The following is a 15565-nucleotide window of genomic DNA, read 5'->3' as shown; positions in this document are numbered from 1 at the left end:
CTTGACTTGGTTTCTCTAGCTTTTGCAACATCTCCTATGGCTGTTTCAGTGATAGCCGTTTGAAAAACTAAATTGCCATATATCTGGAATTTATGAATGCACATAAATCATTATATCATTAAACAATTGTCTTTGAAATCCTTTAAATCATTAAACTCCCCCTCTCCATGATAGCAGAAACATGTTAACAAATAGAGCTCTCTATAAATAACACAGCAGGGAAGAAAGCTCCCGCTGGGCACCCATTTCCCCCTTCTTACATAGGGACTATTTGTTACCTTCTTGGCACCGGCAGGTCTGGAACTCCCGCTGCTAAAGACTAATGTATTTTACATTAACACTCAAAGTGATCCCCAATTTCTTCTACTCAAGGGTGGATTGTTTTTAAAATTCTTTTATCTTTACATGTAAATTATTTATAGACTCTTTTTTTCCATTTCTAGTTTGGTGGTGTTGGCAAATCACTACCACTAAAAACAAGTTCACCACTCCCCCCACCCAAGAAAATGAACGAATTAGCTTCTCTGAAGCTTTTTCGTTTTAATGATTTGAAAAGAAAACTTTCAGAAACCTAATAAAATTGTTTTGCATTTCTACCTTGTCTAATATGGAGACTAACAACTATTATTATTTCACTCCCTATTTTCTATGATGATATATAATCTCAATTGTATTGTAATTTTTAAAATTTCACATGCTTTGTTTTATTTCTCAAAAAGTGCTAATGAGAATGAGGGAAACATTTCCAATCTGTGATTTGGGCATGGTTTTTCAAATGTGAAATGTTCTCTTTTTCTAGCAGCAGTTAAAAATGTAAACACGCCCTTAGTTTCAAAATGTTTCCTTATAAACATTTGTCGGCATTTGTCAATAACCAATAGGCGTTTTTCCTAAAAAGAACAGATACGAACAATCAAAGCAAGTTAGATGCAGTTTTATCTACCAGGTCTCGTTTGTACAAGATTTGTAAAACATTAATAATTTCTGTATTTGGTCATTCTTGGTTTGTTGTTGTTGTTGTTGTTGTTGTTTTCCCATTTGTTTTCATTAATGGTGAAATCAAAAGCTTGGCTTCAAAAATTTTTTTTTCCTGCCGTAGTTTTTCACTGCTATAACCCTTGACGTCCTTCCATCATGTTTCTGTTCCTGTACATTCTTGTTTGTTCCAGAAGATGGCAGCACAACCTCTGAAGTTTTTCCTTCTCTGTGCATAACCTAATGGCTGTGGCCTGTGTGGCCCTCTATTTTTACTCATTTTTCTTACATAAATAGTATGTATCTATTGAAAAACACAGAACTGTATAGAATTTAAAAGTGGAAATATGGAATCTATCTTCCTTCCATTCCACGTAGGTGTCATCCAGCCACACCCTCCTCTCTGCAGCTCTCTCTGTGCAAGCACTTAACACCCGGCATGCACCTTTCAGACCTTTCCCGTGTAAACATGCACGCATCGTTTTGTTGTTTTCTAACAGGATCACTGTGTGTGCCATTCTGCCACTTGGTTTTTTTAATTCAACAAAATGCCATGAGTATCCTTTAGTCTTTTTATGGACAGCCCTAGTGCTGCTGTTTCAGTCTTTTTTAACCTCTGCATATACACCTTGAACATCTGTAATGAAGGTGGCTATCTCCTCACTAATGGATGAATGTCAGTTGTCTCCAGCTTTTGCAATTATAGCAGTAAATATAGCAAATACATAGCCATGTTGGGCTTGTTGAAAATATCTGTAAGATAAATTCCTTGAAATTAAAACGATTACGTTCTCTTCTGTGCATCTTAACTGGCACATTCCCCTTACACACATTTTAGTATCCTTGCCTTCTTTCTGCCTCTCATTTTCTGTTCCTACTACTTAATGCCATTTTGCTCCCATCTTCTGTCACTACTGCCTCTACTTCCACTTAAGCTGCAGAATTGAGGGTGAGCCTTAGACCTGGCATATGGAGGAGAGAATGATTAATTATGCCTGGTTCATGCTTTAGATTGAAAGAGCTACTTTTCAAAGTCAATTTATTGAGGTATAATTAACCTACAGTGAAGTTCGCTTTTTTAAAGCATCCAGAATTTTGGGAAATTTATACAGCCATGTAACTAGTGCCACAATCAAGTAATAGGACATTTCTGTCACCCCAGAATTCCTCCTGCCTCTTTATAGTCAATTGTCTACCCGCCAACCCCAGGTCTTCACAACTGCTCATCTGATTTCTAGTGTTACAGTTCCGTCTTCTCCAGACTGTCATACAAATGAGATCCTACAATATATACTCCTTTGTGTCTTTTTTTTTTTTTTTTTTTTTTTTTGAGACCGAGTCTCGCTCTCTCGCTCTGTCTCCTAGGCTGGAGTGCAGTGGCGCGATCTCGGCTCACTGCAAGCTCCGCCTCCGGGGTTCACGCCATTCTCCTGCCTCAGCCTCCTGAGTAGCTGGGACTACAGGCGCCCGCCACCTCGCCTGGCTAGTTTTTTTGTATTTTTTAGTAGAGATGGGTTTCACCGTGTTAGCCAGAATGGTCTCGATCTCCTGACCTCGTGATCCGCCCGTCTCGGCCTCCCAAAGTTCTGGGATTACAGGCGTGAGCCACGGCGCCCAGCCTTCCTTTGTGTCTTTAGCTTAGCATAATACTATTGAGATTCCCCCATGCTTGCATGCTATCAGTAGTTGATACTTGTTTATTGCTGATACTTGTTTATTCCATTTTATAGATGTACCAAAACTTGTTTATCAGTTTACCACTTGATGGATATTTGGATTATTTCTGGTTTGGGGCTATTATGAATAAAGCTGCTATAACCATTCACATATGGATCCTTTTTTATAGTCACATGTTTTCATTTATCTTGCATAAGTATCTGGTGGTAGGGTTCCTGGGCTGTATGGTGGTAGTATTAATATATGTTTACCTTTTTAAGAAGCTGCCAAACTTCCATAGTGGCTGCATGATTTTGCATTTTTTCATTTTAGCCATTCTAGTATGTGTGCAGTAGTTTCTCATGGGTTTTGATTTATTTCTCTAATGACTAATGATATTGAACATCTCTCCTATGCTTATTTGCCATCTTTCTATCTTCCTTGTTGAGATGTCTGTCCAAATTTCTTGCCCACATTTGTTGTTGCTGTTACTGTCTTACTATTACTGAGTTACAAGAATCTGTACATTTAGATACACATCCTTTATTGGATATGTCTCTTAAAATATTTTTTCCCATTCTGTGGCTTGTCTTTTTATTTCTTTAGCAATGTCTTTTGAAGAACAGATTTCATTTTGATGAAGTCCAGTTTACCTTGTTTTTACTTTAAGCATATGCTTTTTGTGTCCTAGCTAAGAAATCTTTGCCTAACTCAAAGGCACAAAGATTTTCTCCTGTGTATTCTTCCAGTTGTATAGTTTTAGCTCTCACTTAAGTGTTAGATACACATTCATTTTCTTGTGTAAGATGAAGGTGGCGTTTTTTTTTTTTTTTTTTTCACTTTTTTATTTTTTTTTTGAGACGGAGTGTTGCTCTGTCGCCCAGACTGAGTGTGGTGGCGCGATCTCGGCTCACTGCACGCTCCACCTCCAGCTTCACGCCATTCTCCTGCCTCAGCCTCCAGAGTAGCTGGGACTACAGGCGCCCGCCACTGTGCCTGGCTAATTTTTTGTATTTTTTTAATTAGAGACGGGGTTTCACCGTGTCAGCCAGGATGGTCTCAATCTCCTGACCTCATGATCCACCTGCCTCGGCCTCCCAAAGTGCTGGGATTACAGGCGTGAGCCACCACGCCCGGCCGGGTCTTTTATTTTTAATGAAAATCATTCAACACCATTTGTTGAAAAGATTAACCATTTCTCATTGAATTACATTGGCACCTCTGTTAAAATTATTTGACCTTATATGTTTATATCTATTTCTGGATATTATTCTGTTCATCTGTATGTCTATTCTATCAATATCATACCACCGCGAGTATATGAGAAAATTTTGAATTTTTTAAAATCATAGTTGAAGTTTTTTTTGGAGAGTAGAGAGGAGGCCAGAAGAAGCAAAAGGTTGGCCAACCACATCTGTCTGAGGCCTTCAGTTATATACCCAGACTTGTAGTACCATTTGGGTGCAAGAAGCCAAGCCAGCAATGACAGGCTATCAGAGACACAGCAAGGAAACTAACTGATCTGGGCGCCTCTGCATTCAGCCTAGTCCTCTAGAAACTAGTTTACTACAGTTTATGATTTAAAATTTGACCCTAAGTCACTGAAAGATTGTCATCAAGAAATAATTCTCTCTTTGGACTCTGTACTCTGTAGAGCAGTAAGAAAATAAGGTGAATTAAAATAAGGTTCAAAATTCAATTTGGTAAAAATTAATAAGCATAACTCATTTATTTTCATAAATTGAAGCTTTTATTATAGTTTGGTTTAGTATAAAAATTAGCCAGGCATGGTGGCTCACACTTGTAATCTCAGCACTTTGGGAGGCCAAGGCAAGGAGGATGGCTTGAGCCCAGGAGTTTGAGACCAGCCTGGGCAACACGATAAGACGCTACCTCTACAAAAAAAATAAATTAATTAATAAATTAACTGGGCATGTTTGGTTTCAGCTACTCTGGAGGCTCAGGCAGGAGGATCGTTTGAGCCCAGGAGGTTGAGGCTTCAATAAACCATGTTCATGCCACTGCACTCCATCCTGAGTGACAGAGTGAGACCCTGTCTGAAATAAATAAATAATGAATAAATGTCACTGTCCTTAGTAACCTTAGCATTTGAGAATTAGTTCCTAATATAGGAAAATTTCCTGCACCAGCTCATTCTAGGTAGGCAGATTATGGACTCGTTAATAAAATAATTTGCCGGTCATTTATTCAACAACTATGTGCCAGGCATTAATTTCTAAATATAATTACTTTGAAGATGCTCAGTTTTCTTCCTATAAGGGATCAAAATTACATTACAAAATACATTACAGGGTATAATAAAAAAGAAATACCCTAACCTGTCAACCCTCCAGGGGGCATCAACTTTCAATCACGAAAGTTTAGTTTCTTTCCAGAATAGGTGATGCTTGAACCAAATTCACTAATAGGAGTTTTAGAGGAGTGGGGACCCAAAAGGCACATCCTGTTCCAAATCTCCTTTGATTATTATTCAATAATTATTAATAATTTCATCATTAAACTGAGACTAGATGATACAGGCTGGCTTCATCTCATGCTTTTCTTCTAAGTATTTATTAACTTTCTTTAAAATCTAACCCATAAATACATCTGGAAAAGCATGGATTTGAAACTAGACTACAAGTTGTGAATTGTACCTAAAATTTTAAAGAAACCTGCTCTGTTCTCAATTGCTTAGGCGTTTCTGGCTCATACTATTGGGTTTCTTTGTAGCGTGTCTAAAGGGTTTCACTCTGGGTTTGAAGTCCTAGACCAAGTGAGTGGAATTGGGATTAAATTACAGCAAATAATTGTTTCCCCCTTTTGGGGTGTCTTAAATTTATTTGAAGATTATTACATAGCCTTGACTTAGCTCTAGAATGGGTTAATTACTAATGTACTAATAGTTTCAAGTTTGTCTAATATTGTGCAGGTGTATTCATTTTTGCACATTCTTTGATGCTTTTCTGTTTATGAAACTGTGTTACAGACTGCAAGTAACATAGCTTAAATGAGAAGGTAAGTAATTACTGTCTTTCAACTGATACATATCAGTTGAAGATTTGTTCCACATCTTCAACCAAGATCATACTTCGTCTGATTTTGATGTGACCTTAAAGATTTATTAGAAAGGTTTTTAGAAATTTCTAGGAAATTGAGAAGCAAATATTTTCTGAAACTGCTTTTATTTTTTGATACTTTTTAAGCGTTGTATCTCTTACATGAAAAGAGAAAATAAAGGAGCATTTACATTAAAGAAGAATACAGGTTTGCATTTTCTAAAAGGCAGGTTGGGATTTCATCACAGAATTTCCGGCGACCACCTGGAGAGCTGACTTTCTTTTTTCTCATTTATCCTAGACATACAAATTGACTAGCTTGATTTATGTTCTGTGATAAAAAGTTTCCTTCAGGGATGCAAACAGCTGACGTTTTGGTTTTAGATGTAATTGAAGAAATGTCAAATTATATAAGTTTTTAAAGTTCCAAATTTGTAAGTGTATGTGTGAATTTTTAAGCTCAGAATTTAAAGGTAACTTATATATTTGCTATATCTGATAATTTATTCTCATGGTTTTTTTACTGTCTTAAAGTTTGCTTTAAAAGTTCTTCCACTTTGATAATATTTCATAATGTCAAATACAGTGATCTGATACCGGCATTTCTTTTTCTTTTGAAAAGCAAACTGCATTCCCAGTGTTCTGATATCCCAGGTCCTTGTTGGTAAACAAGGAAGTAAATGTCAATTTCTTCTACTTTTTTCACATCACGTAACTGCTAGGTAGCAGGTGCTTTCAAAAATAGGTTCATCCCTATGTCTGATTCAAACATGAGAATAATTTTTCAGTATAAAGTGGGGGTCAAACAGTTGAAACGTTATAGAGAAGATGAGTAAAATAGGATTTTTTCAGTTCACGTACATTTAGTTTGGATGCCAAGCACTCAAATGTAAAATGTAAGATTATCTGCCTAACGTTTGAGCAATACAGTATGTCCATTTTCTAATTGTTCACCACAGAGCAATAATCAATAAAGCAGCCAGTCTTGTCTTTTCTTGTTTTAAGTAAACGCTGGGAATGAAGATTTCAGAAGTATTCCCTAACTCAAACCTGAAAAACCTGATGTTAGTCTTGGGTGATTTCCAGTGACCCTCTGCCTCCCTTCTTCCTGCCCCCTGTGTAGATTTGGAACTGGGCAGCCATTTTTGTTTTTGGAAGGGAAAGGAGACAGATATAATGAATGACTTTTATTGTGCAATATTTCAAACTCTCTTGAATGCATTCGAAGGGATGGAAACTGTTCTGCCCTATGTCATAGCCAAAACAAACAAAACATATTCCCTAAACCTGGATGTGTGTTTCTCTCAAACTGGCTGTAGTTAGAGTTCAGCTCTCAAGCAAGAATTCGGTTTGACAATTTTTAGCCCTTGTTCAACTGAGTATTAGGGTAGGTCACAGCCAAAGCAAATACTAGGGGGAAAAATTAATGCACATATTTACAGCTTGCAGGTGGCATTCTTTCTTAAAAGTTGGAGATTTGTCTTAAGGAATTGCATTTGTGGTAATACTTTTAAATAGACTACTTTTTGTGAATATTTTTTAAATGAACTCTCTGATAATAGTAACTCCAAATGTAAATAAAGTCTATGGAGGTCCCCAAAGAGTGATAAATGCTTCAATTTAAGTATTTAAACATTTAGAGACCACTAAGAATCTCAGAATTCTAGGAATATCAGACCCAGCAAATATGCACCAAAACCCCCTTGACAGTAGCCTTCTACTGTCCCCAAGGCCTCCACTCTAGGAAGCATCAATGGCTCCTTTATGACGCAAGCCCCAGCGTTGTTTACTGACTCCAACCCCCCCACCCCCACACTTAGGCTGTTAAGTATTCCCTGCTTTGGATCTGTGGGGAGAACATATTCTGCACCATCAAGATGATTCATTTTGTAATGTGCCATTGTGCTTCATGACCCCGACAAAATATATTTATTATTGGTCACAATAATAACTTAGAATTTATGGTTGCCTATAACCAGCTGGCTCGGTTTGTGTCTTAACCAAGAACTACAGGAAACAAATTGTAAGCCAGGCAGCCTGCCTCGCATAATAGTGGCAAAGACTTCACCGTTGGTCATCCCTTTGAAATATAAAATTCTAGCCTGCCTTTAAGTTTTGCTGAGCAGTATTAGACATCTGTGTGAGTGGAAATAAGTGGAAATTCTGCTGGCTGCTACTTTTCCGTCGAATAAACACAGCAGATGAAACGGCCCACGTCTTGCATCTCAGAAGCACTGCAGAGCAGTGGAAAGATAACCTCTTCCCAAGCACTGCGAGGTCCAATTATATTCCTGTCAACCAGCCCGACTGGCACATCCTGGGCATATAAACAGTTTCAAGCAGTGCGTGTTGAGTGTTTTGTAGTTTGTCACGAGTGGGTACGTGGGTATTCCCAAGATCCTTGGCTCAGGCTGTTAACAGGTGAATGTAAATGTGAGGAGGAGGCACCAGAGTCTTGCGGGGGGTGGGGAAACCCTTTTCAACCTGTAAATGTTGCCTTAAGTTCTTAGTCTTCAAACTTAAATGTGGTAGGCCATAGAGTGCTTGCTTTGGGTAAAAGGACTAATTGAACACTTTGGTTTATCCAAGTTCTGTCTTACTATTTTTTAACCCTGTGACAGCTGAAGGGATCCCTTTAAACCTAAATGAAATTTGCGGGTTTAAAAACAATTTACCTTCTCCAGTCAAGTTGAAGAGACTCTTAAATGAGTCCCACTGTGGCTTTCTTTCCCCTCAGAGAGAAACAACCGGCTTTTCTTTAAATAAATATCCTGCCCCCCTTAAAATGCTTAATCTAGACTTTGTCCTCCCAACCTTTTTTTTTTTTTTTTTTTTTTTTACAGCTCACACTATAGTAGAACATACAAAACATCCTTCTAAGGTATTGTCAGATCTTCCTGCCTCTGAAAGCACAGAGGGAGATGTGCTAGTGCTTCCGTTGTTATGAATGAGACAGCCACAGGAGTGGAGGAGCAGGCCACCGCAAGGCTGGGAAAGGCTGGAGGCCTGTGACCCTCAGCTTGTGGTTTATTTGCCTGCCTCAGCTGCCGCCTCCATCTTGCAGCTGCCTCCCCTTCCCATGCTTGAGATGTCAGGCCATTTGGATTCCTGTTGGCTGGTCTTTAAAATTTTAGTTGGGGATCTGGTGAAAGTGGCCCACAGCAGAGATTTGAAGCCATCCAGAATTTCAGAAATAATCCAAAGTTGCCTCTGTTTTCTTAAAATTAACTGAATGATGAATGTTGACTTACATTTTCTTTTCATATTTGGGGTGCGGGAGGGGTTGGGAGCAGGAAGAAGATAGAAGCAGCACTGTTTAAAGCAGAAGTCAGCCAGGCACAGTGGCTCATGCCTGTCTTAATCCCAGCAATCTGAGAGGCTGAGGCAAGAGGATCACTTGAGGCCAGGAGTTTGAGACCAGCCTGGGCAACATGGCAAAATCTCGTCTCCACTAAAAATACAAAAACAGGCCAGATGTGATGGCACGCTCCTGTAGTTCCAGATACTCCGGAGGCTGAGGCAGAAGGATCCCTGAGCCCAGGAGTTGGAAGCTGCAATGAGCTATGACTGCACCACTGCACTCCAGCCTGGGCAAGAGAGCAATATCCTGTCTCTAAAAAAGTGAATAACCTAGAAGTTAGCACTGTGTCTGCCTTCCAGTGTTAGCACTCTGTCTAAGGAGCATTTTCAGTTCAGTCCCTAAGATTTGTGCCCAGTGCCCTAGAGCTGTCCTATAAATGTCTGGGTGGATCTGTACCCTCTGTTTCTCCAAGAAAGGGAAACAGCCCTAGCCATATCCCCGGCACTTGTGAGGCCTGTGCCCCTTTGACTTTCCCTGCCTTTCCCTTTCAATCTACTATCCACAAGCAAAGCCCGTTTCCACGGGCCAAAAGCTGTAACAATATTAAGATGTTTTCCTCAACCTTGTCCCCAGAAAGATACTCTGTTTCCAGAAGATTGTTCTCCCTTGGGCATTACATCATGAATTGATTCAGTTCTTGGAGGAAGAAATTGGACAAAATATAATAGATGACCTCCTGGGGAAACATACTTAGGTTGTTAAGTATTCCCATCAGAAAACTAAAAAACTGCTTATATATTACTACTCTGTCCACATTTAAACTTTCACCTTCTTGCAGCTGAGCAGGGTGCTTTTTTCTGTAAGGGTTTTTGTTTTCCTGGGGGTCAAAGAGAACATTTCTCCTGTATTTTTTTAAGGAATACAAGTATTCTTTGTTTTTTGCCATTACCCTCCCTTCCTCGGTTTCAGGAGCCGGGGCACGACACCAGACCCCGGGGCACGGACCCCGGGGCAGGTTGGGACGCAGCAGCCGCAAAAGAGTGTCCCCCGTCACCCAAATGAGTAGGGAGAAGGGAAGGGGGTTGCTGGGGCATCATGGCCATCAGGAAAGGAGCAACACTTGTCAAATGTTTGCAAGTGATCACCGAGGTGGTGCAGAGAGCATGACTCCATATGCAACATCCATGCTGGAGAAGAGGCTCGAGTTCCTCTTTCTTGGGAACTGGTTCTCAGGGAAACATGTTAATGACTGATGAAATAACTCCCATCTAATAAACAGTGCAGTAAGAAATGTGGGAGCTGTTTGCTTTTCCAAGCTCACAAGCTGGAGCGGAGAAGAGACCCAGGAGAACTGGCTGTATGCATCTGCTGGCGGCGGATAGTGGTCACTTGGAGGGAAGTGCTGAGAAGCAGGAGGGACTAAGCAATGAAAGTGATGAACTTTTCATCGCCAAATACCCATCTAGTGACTGGCAGCTTGCTGGTGTCCAGTGCCTGGCTAACAGATTGGAGGGCCGGGGGGCAAGTTAGCTGTCTCCTTTGGCAGGATCTTTGAATTGGTAGGACCAGTTTCCTTCTTGGAGGCAGGAGCATTCTCACAATGTCGGCCAGTCTCAGCGTTGTCCTGTCTTACAAATCTCCAAGGGGAATATTAGCACAGCTCCCCAGCTCACTGAAATCTATACCTCTGTCCTAATAAAATCCCTCCAGTGGCTCCAGCCAGGCCCCTGAGTCAGCCTCCAGGAGACCAGCTCCTTTTCTGAGGTGTGCAGGTGAGGAAATGGCAAAGTCGCTGTTGGACTCCAGTCAGGGGAGATGCAATGATGGAGGAAATTGGATGAAGGGTACACGGGGCCTCTGCTATGTTTGCAACTTCCTGTGAATCCATCATGACTTCAAAATCAGTTTTAAAAAGTAAAGTGCTTAAAACCACAAAAGTGTGAGTCTCAGTTACTTCATCTGCAAAATGGGAATATTAGTAATGCCTGCTTTATGGGACCTCTATGAAAATAACAACAGATATTCTGTATTTGTTTTCATCAGCCCAGCATCCTGCACCTTGCTGTAGATACCTATTCCCTTGATCACAGGGTAACCAAAAGATGAAAAATATTGCATTATATTGTTCATCTGCAGTGTTGTCACTGCAGCAGGTGTTCTTCCACATGCCTCATTGTGTGTGACTTCATTATCACACCCACATTACTGATAAGGAGCTGAGACTGTTTTTTTTTTTTAAGAGACAGGGTCTCACACTGTTGCTCAGGCTGGAGGGCCGTGACAGGATCATAGCTGACTGTAGCCTTAAACTCCTGGACTCAAATGTTCCTCCTGCCTCAGTCTCCCAGGTAGCTAGGACTACAGGCATGTGCCACCATACCCAGCTAGCTTTTGTTTTAATTTTTTGTAGAGATGGGGTCTTGCTATGTTGCCCAAGCTGATCTCAAACTCCTGCCCTCAAACAATTCTCCTGCCTTAGCCTTCCAAGGTGGGACTAAAGGCATGAACCACTACACCCAGCTGGAAGCTGAGACTTTTAAGAGGTCATGTGATCTGCCCAAGATCTCAGAGCTGGTTGGTGGCTGAGCTGGAATTAGGAGTCTATCTTCTCCTCAAGTTCATTCTCCTTTGATGAAAATGCTGGACCTTGAGAGGCAACGATTTGGGGGCTGTGAATGAGGAGAAGAGAGTCTCATCCAGAAAGATAAGAGTTTTGTGCAAGATATGCCAATGTCCTCAGAGATGGAGAGCCGCCCTCACCACGTGATTGGAGATACAATGACCACATCTTAGTTTCATCGGAGGGGTGTGTTTCCCCTTCCAGTCTTACTCTCCTGTCCTTAAGCCGTAGCCTCATCCTGCATTTCTTCCAAAGGAATCCATCCCGTTAGTACACACATGTCAACTACCGCAGAGCCCACTGCACTCCTTACTCCTAACTTAGATTTGTTTTGATCACATTGTGAGGAGGTTATGTGGATCCAGCGAGGTCATTTTTTGTGTCATCCTCTATTATACTAGTTTTGGCTAAAAATTTCCATCAGCCTATCCATAGCCTTGTTGTAGCTTGTCCCTAGCCATGGAAATCAAATACCATCCATGGGTCTTTTCACCATGTTACCGAAACTCCAGGGGTTCGATCTAGGTCTTTCTACTCACTTGCACTAAAAGCCAATCACTGAGATGATGGTTGCCAAGGAAGAAGGCTTTAATCGGGTGCTGCAGCCAAGGAGATGGGAACTCAGTCTCAAATCCATCTCCCTGACTAGCCTAAAACTAAGGGTTTATATAGCTGGGAAGAAATGAAACAATATGTAAGAAAACAGGAACTAGGGAGGGGCAAGGAAGCAATCGGGATGAATGAGGGGTCCAGCATCTCATTGTGTAGATGTGGTGATCTGATGAGTTTCACTTCTTTGATACTTTTTTGAGAAGCCTGAAGGTGACTTCCTAAGGGAAGAACTCAGATAAAACAAATATATGTTTTAAACTTTAAGACCAGAAGGGTTGGCCAGGCTCGGTGGCTCACGCCTGTAATCCCAGCACTTTGGGAAGCTGAGGTGGGAGGATCCCCTGACATCAGGAGTTCAAGACCAGCCTGGCCACCATGGTGAAACCCCATCTCTACTAAAAAATACAAAAATTAGCTGGGCGTGGTGGCACACACCTGTAATCCCAGCTGCTCAGGAAACTGAGGCAGGACAATCTCTTGAACCCAGGAAGGGGAGGTTGCAGTGAGCTGAGATCATGCCACTGCACTCCAGCCTGGGTGACAGAGTGAGACTCTGTCTCAAAAAATAAAATAAGACCAGAAGGGTCAATTTCTATGTTTAGTCTCTGGGACTATTAAATCAATTTCACACCCAAAGTGTGTCTACCTGTGGCTTAGCAGGAGAGGTTAGGTGTGTGTGTCAGCAAAGGGCAGGAAGATTGCCAGGAAGTTCTCTCTAGAGTCTGGTAAAAGACCAGCTTCTGTCAGGAAGTCTTACCCTGTTCTTAGGACACTTGTAGGGATAATCCAAGTTTAACAGCCCTCCCTCCATCTTGGGCACCTTAATTCCAGGAAGAGACAGGTCTGTACTCTGGGCAGCCATTGGCATTTCTGTCTGGAATTCTGGAGGGGAAACTGGCACAGGTCCTGTTTTTGGGGCTTAGGACAGCAAGTGCCAAAAGAAATGTTTATTAAGTGATAACTAATTACCAGATGGTAAGTAGAGCATAATTTTAGTTGGCACACTGAAGTTATGAGACTTGTTAAGGGATTTCTCTAGTTCCTTGCTCTAGTTCTACAAAGAAATTTGAGGGAGAGAATGGGAATCCCCTCCTGTAGGAGTTAACTTCCAAATTTGGGGAAAGCTACCCTCCTTTCCCCAGTAGCTTTTTCAAAGAATCAATCATTTAAAAAATGCATCTTGGCTGAGTGTGGTGGTTCATGCCTAGAATCCCAAAACTTTGGGAGGCCAAGGCAGGAGTATCACTTGAGCCCAGGAGCTCAAGACCAGCTTGGACAACATAGTGAGACCCTATCTATGAAAAATACAAAAACTAGCTGGGCATGGTGGCACACACCTGTAGTCCTAGCTATTCTGGAGGCTGAGGTGGGAAGATGGCTTGAGCCGGGCAGTTCCAGGCTGCAGTGAGCTGATTGCACCACTACACTCCACCCTGGGCAACAGAGAAGACCTTGCTAATCAATCAATCAGTCAATATAAAAATAAATCAATGATCAGGTGTGGTGGCTCACACCTGTAATCCCAGCACTTTGGGAGGCCGAGGCAGGCGGATCACGAGGTCAGGAGATCAAGACCATCCTGGCTAACACAGTGAAACCCCATCTCTAGTAAAATACAAAAAAAATTAGCCAGATGTGGTGGTGGGCGCCTGTAGTCCCAGCTACTCGGGAGGCTGAAGCAGGAGAATGGCTTGAACCTGGGAGGCGGAGCTTGCAGTGAACCGCGATCGCACCACTGCACTCTAGCCTGGGCGACAGAGTGAGACTCCATCTCAAAATAAATAAATAAATATATTTATATTTATTTTATAAAATAAATATATATATTTATAAATAAAATATATTTATGAATATATTGTATTCATTTATTTATTTTATATATATACATAAAATAAATAAATGAATAAAAACTTTTATTTCACTTATACCCCATTTCACTTGCAAATGTTCCTGTGACCGTAACACGTCAAATTATAAAATTTCGAAATATATTGTTTTGTACTTGTAGTTTGAATTTGTAGTACTTGACCATTATATAAAATTACAAAATGAGTTGATGGCTGGTAAGATAGCCGAATAGGAACAGCTCCAGTCTGCAGCTCCCAGCGAGATCAGTGCAGAAGGCGGGTGATTTCTGCATTTCCAACTGAGATTCGTCTCATTGGGACTGGTTACATAGTGGGTGTAGCCCATGGAGGGTGAGCCAAAGTAGGGAGCAGCATTGCCTTACCTGGGAAGTGCAAAGGGTCGGGGACCTCCCTTCCCTAGCCAAAGGAAGCAGTGAGGGACTGTGCCATGAGGAATGGTGCACTCAGGCCCAGATACTATGCTTTTCCCATGGTCTTTGCAACCCACAGACAAGGAGATTCCCTTGGATGCCTACACCACCAGGGTCCTGGGTTTCAAGCACAAAACTGGGCAGCCATTTGGGCAGACACCGAGCTAGCTGCAGGAGTTTTTTTTTGTTTTTTTTTTGTTTTGTTTTGTTTTTGTACCCTGGTGGCACCTGGAATGCCAGCAAGTTAGAACTGTTCACTCCCCTGGAAAGAGGGCTGAAGCCAGGGAGCCAAGTGGTCTTGCTCAGCGGATCCCACCCCTATGGAAACCAGCAAGCTAAGATCCACTGGCTTAAAATTCTTGCTGCCAGCACAGCAGTCTGAAGTCAACCTGGGATGCTCGAGCTTGGTGGGGGGAGGGGCGTCCGCCATTACTGAGGCTTGTATAGGTGGTTTTCCCCTTACAGTGTAAACAAAACTGCCTGGAAGTTCAAACTGGGTGGAGTCCACCCCAGTGCTGCAAAGCCACTGTAGCCAGACTGTTTCTATAGATTCCTTCTCTCTGGGCAGGGCATCACTGAAAGAACGGCAGCAGCCCCAGTCAGGGGCTTATAAATAAAACTCCTATCCCCCTGGGACAGAGCACCTGGGGGAAGGGGTGGCTGTGGGCACAGCTTCAGCAGACTTAAATGTTCCTGCCTGCCAGCTCTGAAGAGAGCAGTGAATCTCCCAGCATAGCGCTCAAGCTCTGCTAAGGGACAGACTGCCTTCTCAAGTGGGTCCCTGACTGCCATTCATCCTGACTGGGACACACCTTCCAGCAGGCGTCAACAGACACCTCATATAGGAGCACTCCGGGCAGCATCTGGCAGGTGGCCCTCTGGGACCAAGCTTCCAGAGGAAGGAACAGGCAGCAATCTTTGCTGTTCTGCAACTTCTGCTGGTGATACCTAGGCAAACAGGGTCTGGAGTGGATATCAAGCAAACTCCAGCAGACCTGCAGCAGAGGGGCCTGACTGTTAGAAGGAAAACTAACAAACAGAAAGGAATAGCATCAACATCAACA

Source organism: Macaca thibetana, chromosome 8 (genome assembly GCF_024542745.1).
Source record: "Macaca thibetana thibetana isolate TM-01 chromosome 8, ASM2454274v1, whole genome shotgun sequence".
NCBI lineage: Eukaryota > Metazoa > Chordata > Mammalia > Primates > Cercopithecidae > Macaca > Macaca thibetana.
This window is presented reverse-complemented; position numbering follows the sequence as displayed.